The sequence below is a fragment of the Tenrec ecaudatus genome, chromosome 10, assembly GCF_050624435.1.
Source record: "Tenrec ecaudatus isolate mTenEca1 chromosome 10, mTenEca1.hap1, whole genome shotgun sequence".
In the NCBI taxonomy this organism is placed as follows: Eukaryota; Metazoa; Chordata; class Mammalia; order Afrosoricida; family Tenrecidae; genus Tenrec; species Tenrec ecaudatus.
In genome coordinates, this window is record NC_134539.1 from 838396 (window position 1) to 844996 (window position 6601).

Here is a 6601-nt window from a genome sequence, read left to right on the forward strand (position 1 = left end):
AGTGTGTGCTATGTACGTCAGAGGTGCATGCGTGTGTGGAGCATGTCTGTGTGTGTCAGGTGTGTGGTATGTGCATATGATCAAACCAGACCCCCTGCTGTGGAGCCTATGTCAGCTGACCTATCGGGCAGAGTAGACCCGCCCCTGTGGGTTTCCCAGCCTGTCAATCGCTGGGAGGAGAAAACCCATCTCTCACTCCAGGGTGGTTGGTGGTTCCAAACCGCTGGCACAGGGTCAGCAGCCTGATTAGTATCCCACGGTGCTGTCCGGGCATGTGTGTGCGATATGACGTGTGTGTATGTTTGAGGCTGTATGTGTGTGTATGTGAGCTCTGTGTGTGTTTGTTGGGGTATGTCTGTGTGTTGGATGTATGAGTATTTTGAGGGGAGTGTGGATGTATTGTTTGGGTTTTTTAAAATAATTTTATTGGGGCTCATATAACTCTTATCACAATCCATACGTACATTCATTGTGTCCAGCACATTCATACATATGCTGCCATCATCATTCTCAAAACAAATGCTCTCTACTTGAGCCCTTGGTACCAGCTCCTCATTTTTTCCCCTCCCTCTCTGTTCTCCCCCATGAACCCTTGATAATTTATAAATTATTATTATTTTGTCATGTCTTACACTGTCCAACATGCCCCTTCACCCACTTTCCTGTTGTCTGTCCCCCAGGGAAGGATTATATTTAGATCATTGTGACCAGTACCCCTTTTCTACCCCACCTTCCATCCACCCTCCTGGGATCTCCACTCTCACCACTGGTCCTGAGGGATTCATCTGTCCTGGATTCCCTGTGTTTCCAGTTCCTATCTTTAACAGTGTACATCCTCTGGTCTGGCCAGATGTTTAAGATTGAATTGGGATCATGATAGTGGGAAGGAGGAAGCATTTAAAAACTAGAGGGAAGTTGTATGTTTCATCGTTGCTGCACTGCACCCTGACTGGCTCGTCTCCTCCCCGAGACCCTTCTGTAAGGGATGGACAGTTGCCTACAGATGGGCTTTGAGTCCCCACTCTGCACTACCCCTCATTTACAATGATATGGTTTTTTGTTCTTTGATGCCTGATATCTGATCCCTTCAACACCTCATGATTACACAGGTTGGTGTGCTTTTTCCATGTGGGCTTTGTTGCTTCTCAGCTAGATGGCCGCTTGCTTATGTTCAAGCCTTTAGACCCCAGGCACTATATCTTGATAGCCAGGCTCCATCAGCTTTCTTCACATTTGCTTATGACCCATTTGTCTTCAGTGATTGTTTCGGGAAGGTGAGCATCATGGAATGCCAGGTTAATAGGACAAAGTGTTCTTGCATTGAGGGAGTACTTAAGTAGAGGCCCAATGTCCATCTGCTACCTTAATACTAAATCTAAAAATATATGCACATAGATATATTTCCCCATCCTCATATATAAATATATTTACATATGTACATGCCTGTATTTTGACCTCTATAAATGCCCTTTGCCTCCTAGTTCTTTCCTCTATTTCCTTTTACTTTCCTTTTGTCCCACTATCATGCTCAGTCTTCATTTGGGTTTCAGTAATTCCTCTCAGTTACATTGACCTTGATCAATCCCTAGAGGCCTCCTAAACCCTCTCACCACTGATTTTGGATCACTTGTCAACACCACTTCTTCGCCCCCCCCACCTCCCCATCTCCCATGTTCCCCCCAAACCATCAGTCCCATTGTTTTTTCCTCCAGATTGTTCATCCAGCCTATCTTATCTAGATAGACCTGCAGAGATAATAATATGCACAAAAACAAGACAGAGCAAAACAAAGCAACAAAAGTAAAGAAAACAATAACAAAAAGCCAATGACAATAAAAGAAAAGCCTGTAAATAGTTCAAGGTCTGTTTGTTGACCTTTCGGAGTGGTGCGGTGGCATCAGATGGAGCACAGTTCCCACACTGTGTCTCCAGTGTTGTCCCCCGTAGGGGGACAGTGAGGGATGTTGTGTCTCATAGTGGGGCCAGCCATATACAGCCCTCTCTGTGCATTGGCTGCTCTGAGCAGGGATATCGTCTTGAAGGCTTGGTGGGCCAGGAGGTGCTCCTCTCTCTCTTCCTCTCCTTTCAGTTGCTCCCGTGTGCTCTGATCAGACATGTCCCTCTCCCTGAGCTGTGGCTTCAGTGCTGTCCTCTGGAGTAAATTCTTCTGTGGGGAGTGGAGGCTGACCAAGTAGTTGGGATGGGGCCCGATCCCTCAGACATCTCTACTGATTCCCTGCTTCAGGCCAGTATGTTTCAGTCCCATCTTGGCGCACTAGGTTGAAGTCTGGTCCCTCTTTCCCTGGGGAGAAATAAACAATACCCTCTCCTTGCGTGGGTTAGTGCCCTGTTTCCCCGCTACCTGTTTCTTTTCTTTTTTTCTCCCCCCGCCCCCTTTTTTTAGTTGGCTACCATCTGTATCCCTGGATTTAGTCTGGCTCCTGCCATACTATGTGAACCTCATGCCAGGAATGTTCGTATACAGTAGCTTTACCCCTATGTCCCTTTTGCATATTTTGTTAAGCTTACCTCAGTGGACTCATGTTGTACTTGTCCTTTTGTGCTTTGCTTACTTCGCTTAGCATAATTTCCTCCAGTTCTTCCCATGCGGCTTCATGTGTTCATCAATGCTTTTTAGTGATGTGTTGTATGTAAGTAGCACAGTTTTTTAATCCACTTGTCACTTGATGGAAATTTGGGTTGTTTCCAACTCATTGCAATTGTCAGCTGTGTGGTGATGAGCATTGGAGCACAGATGTCTGGCCGTGGTTTGATTTTTTACCTCTTCTGGGGATTGCTGAGTCGTATGATAGCTCGATTTCCAACTGTTTCAGATATCGCCACATAGATTTCCATAGTGGCTGTACATACCTACAGGTCCACCAGCAGTGCATGAGAGTTCCTATCTCACCACAGCCCCTCCAACATTTGTCAATTTCTGATTTTTTCAATTGGGCTGTCTTTGAGGGTATTTGGTGGCATCTTGTTGTTTTAATTTGCATTGCTCTTACGGCTAATGATTGGGAACACTTCTCATATGTTTATTGGCCATTTGGATTTCTGCCCCTGTGAAACTTCTGTTCAGGTCCTTTGTCCACCTCCTCAGTGGGCAATTAGTTTTTTTTCTTTTGGAAGCTAGCAAAGTATTGTAGGTTTTAGAAATAAGGCCTTTGTCTGCTGTGTCATTGCTACAGATGTTTTCCCAATCCGTGGGCTCTCTTATTACTCTCTTGGTGAATTCTTTTGATGCACACAGGTGTCTTATCTTCAGTGTATCCTGCTTGTCAATTGGTGACTCATCTGTATTTGCGTCCTTCCCTATTTCTGATAGCCTAAATATTCCCTGCGCCAAAGTTCTTAGGTTTGTCCCAATTCCCTCATTGATGGCCCTAATAATTTGAGGTTGTACCTCAAGCTCTGTGACCCACCTTGAGTTTATTCTTGTGCATGGAGTGAGATAAGGGTCTTGCTTTATTTTTCTGCAGTTAGATATCCAATTTTTCCAGCACCACTTGTTGATGAGGGCATCAGCTTCCCATTGGATATTTTTTGGGCCCTTATCAAAGATCAGTTGTCTGTATGCTGATGATTTTATTTCTGGGCTTTCGATTCTTTTCCATTGGTCTGAGTATCTGTCATTGTACCAATACCATGCAGTTTTGAGAACTGTGGCTGCATAGTATGTGCCAAAGTCAGGTAAAGCAAGCCCTCCCACAATGTCCTTCTTCTTGAGGAGTTCTCTGCTAATTCTGGGTTTCTTCCCTCTCCATATGAAGTTGGTAATCAGTTTTGCCATTTCTTTGAAGAAAGATTAGGGTAATAGTAACAGGATTGCATTTCACTTATATAGCGCCTTGGGCAGAACTGACATCTTAACTGTATTGAGTCTTCCGATCCACAAGCATGGGATATTCTTTCATTTGTTGAGGTTGCTCTTGGTTTCTTTTAATAATGTTCTGTAGTTTTCCTCATATAAATCTTTGTTCTTTTAGTCAGGTATACCCTAGATATTTCACTTTGTGCTTGGCTATTGTGAAGGGTACCACCTTTTTTGATCTCCTATTCTGTGGTCTTACCCCGTGTGTATAGCAGTCTGATAGACTTCTGTTTGTTGCTCTTGTATCCTACCACTCTGCCAAACTCCTCTATTGCTTCCAGTATTCCCCTTGTGGAGCTTTTGGGATTTTCCACATATCAAATCATATCATCTGCAAATAACGATAGTTTCACCTCTTCCTTCCCCAGACGAATACCTTTGATGTCTTTTCTTTGCCTTATGCTGTTAGCTAAAATCTCCAGTACGATGTTAAATAAGAGTGAGGACAAGGGGCATCCTTGTCTGGTCCCTTTTCCAGTGGGATTGTGCTAGTCTCTTCTCCATAGACTACCACGTTGGGTGTTGGTTTTTCATATATAGCTTGTATTGTCTTGAGGAATTTTCCTCCCAGCCCTATCTTCTTGAGTATCTTAAACAGGAATTGGTGTTGGGTGTTGTCGAATCCTTTTTCTGCATCTATCGATATTATCATGTGGTTCTTATACTTTTTCATGTCAATGTGGCGAATGACACTAATGATCTTTCATATGTTGAACCATCCCTGCATCCCTGGTATGAATCTCACTTGGTCATGGTGAATTGTTTTATATACTTCTGTATTCTGTTGGCTAGTATTTTGTTAAGGATTTTTGCATTGGTGTTCACTAAGGATATTGGTCTATAGTTCTCAATTCTTGTGGGATCCTTGCCCGCTTTAGGTATCAAAGTTATACTAGCTTCACAGAAGGAGTTCAGGAGTTTGCCATCTTTCCCTATGTTCTGGAAGAGTTTGTGTAGGATTGGTGTCAGTTCTTCCCTAAATGCTTGGTAAAATTCTCCAGTGAAACCATCTGGTCCAGGGGATTTTTTTGTTAATCCCTTGATAACCTTGTCTACTTCTTCTATTGCTATGGGTCTGTTGTGATTCTTGACATCCAACAGGGATAGTCGAGGGAGGGGTTGTTTTTCCAAGAATTTGTCCATGTCTTCCAAGTTGCTGAATTTATTAGAGTACAGTCCTTCATAGTACTGTGTGATTATCCTTTTGATTTCATTAGGGTCTGTTGTAATGTCCCCTCTTTCATTACTCATTCTTGCTATTGAAATGTGTTCTCTTCTTTCTTTCGTTAGGTTTTCCAACAGTTTGTTGATTCTGTTTATCCTTTCCAAGAACCAATTTTTAGCAGCATTGTTTTTTCCCATTGTTTTCTTATTTTCCCTCTCCTGAATCTCAGCCCTGATATTTATTATTTGCTTTCTATTGCTATTAGTAGGATTGTCCTGTTGCCTGTGCTCTAGTGGTTGTAAATTTTGTGCCAGAATATCAATCATGAATCTCTCTTCCTTTTTCATGTGTGCGTGCATTGCTATGAAACTTCCTTTGATAACTGCCTTTGCTGTGTCCCATAAGTTTTGGTATGTCATGTGCTTATTCTTGTTGGTTTCTAGAAATTTCCTAGTTTCCTCTTTGTCTGGGCCAGTAAGCACTCCTTTTGCAATAGAGAGTTATTCATTTGCCAATTGTTTTCTCCATCTTCCTTTTGTTGATTTCCAGCCTTATGGCACAGTGGTCTGAGAGAGAGGTCTGTATGATATCAATGTGCTTAAATTTATGTAGATTTCCCTTATGCCCCAGCATGTGGTCTATCTTTGAATATGTGCCATGCGGGCTTGAAAAGAATTTCTTTGTATTTCGATGAAAAGCTCTGTAAATATCTATCAGGTCAAATTGTCTAATTGTAGTGTTTAGCTCTCGAGCCTCCTTATTGAATTTCTTTCTCTGTGATCTCTCTTTCTCAGAGAGCGGTGTATTGAAGTCACCCAGTATAATTGTTGAGGCTGTGGCTTCTCTTTTAATCTTTTGGAGTGTTTGGTTGATGTATTCAGCGGGTCTCTCATTCGGGGACTATATGTTTAAAATGCTTAGTGGTTCTTTGTCTACTGTTCCCTTTTTATGGTTTGCACTTTGAGGTAAATTTTACCCTAGATTAGGATTGAAACTCCTGCTTTTCTTGAATTGGTGTTTGCTTGGTATACTTTTCTCCAGCCTTTGATTCTCAGCCTATTTTTGTCTGTAGCCTTGAGATGTGTCTCCTGGCAGCAGCAGATTGATGGGTTGTGTTTTCTAAGCCAGTCTGCTAGCCTCAGTCTTTTAATGCCTGAGTTCAGTCCATTGATATTTGGGGTAATTGTCTCCATCTGTGGACGCTGTGATGTCATCTTATACCTTTTGTGTTGGGAGTTTTCCTACCTCTCTTTCTATCAGTGTGTTGTGCGTGTGTGTGTGTGTGTGTGTGTGTGTGTGTCATTCTTGACTTCCTTACATCCTTAAGCCAGTGCTATCTTTGGATCTGTTTTCTCTTTGTTGCCCTCTGGGTGAGGTTGTTCTATGTGGCGGTCTCTTATTTATGCTTGGTGAGTGTTGTTCTTCTGCCCATACTGGGTTGGCAAGGATCTTTTGTAGGGCTGGGTTTCTTCTAATGTAATCTTTGAGTTTTTCCTTGTCTGGGAAGACTCTTACTTTTCCATCTATCTTGATAATTTGGCTGGGTAGTCTTCTTGGGC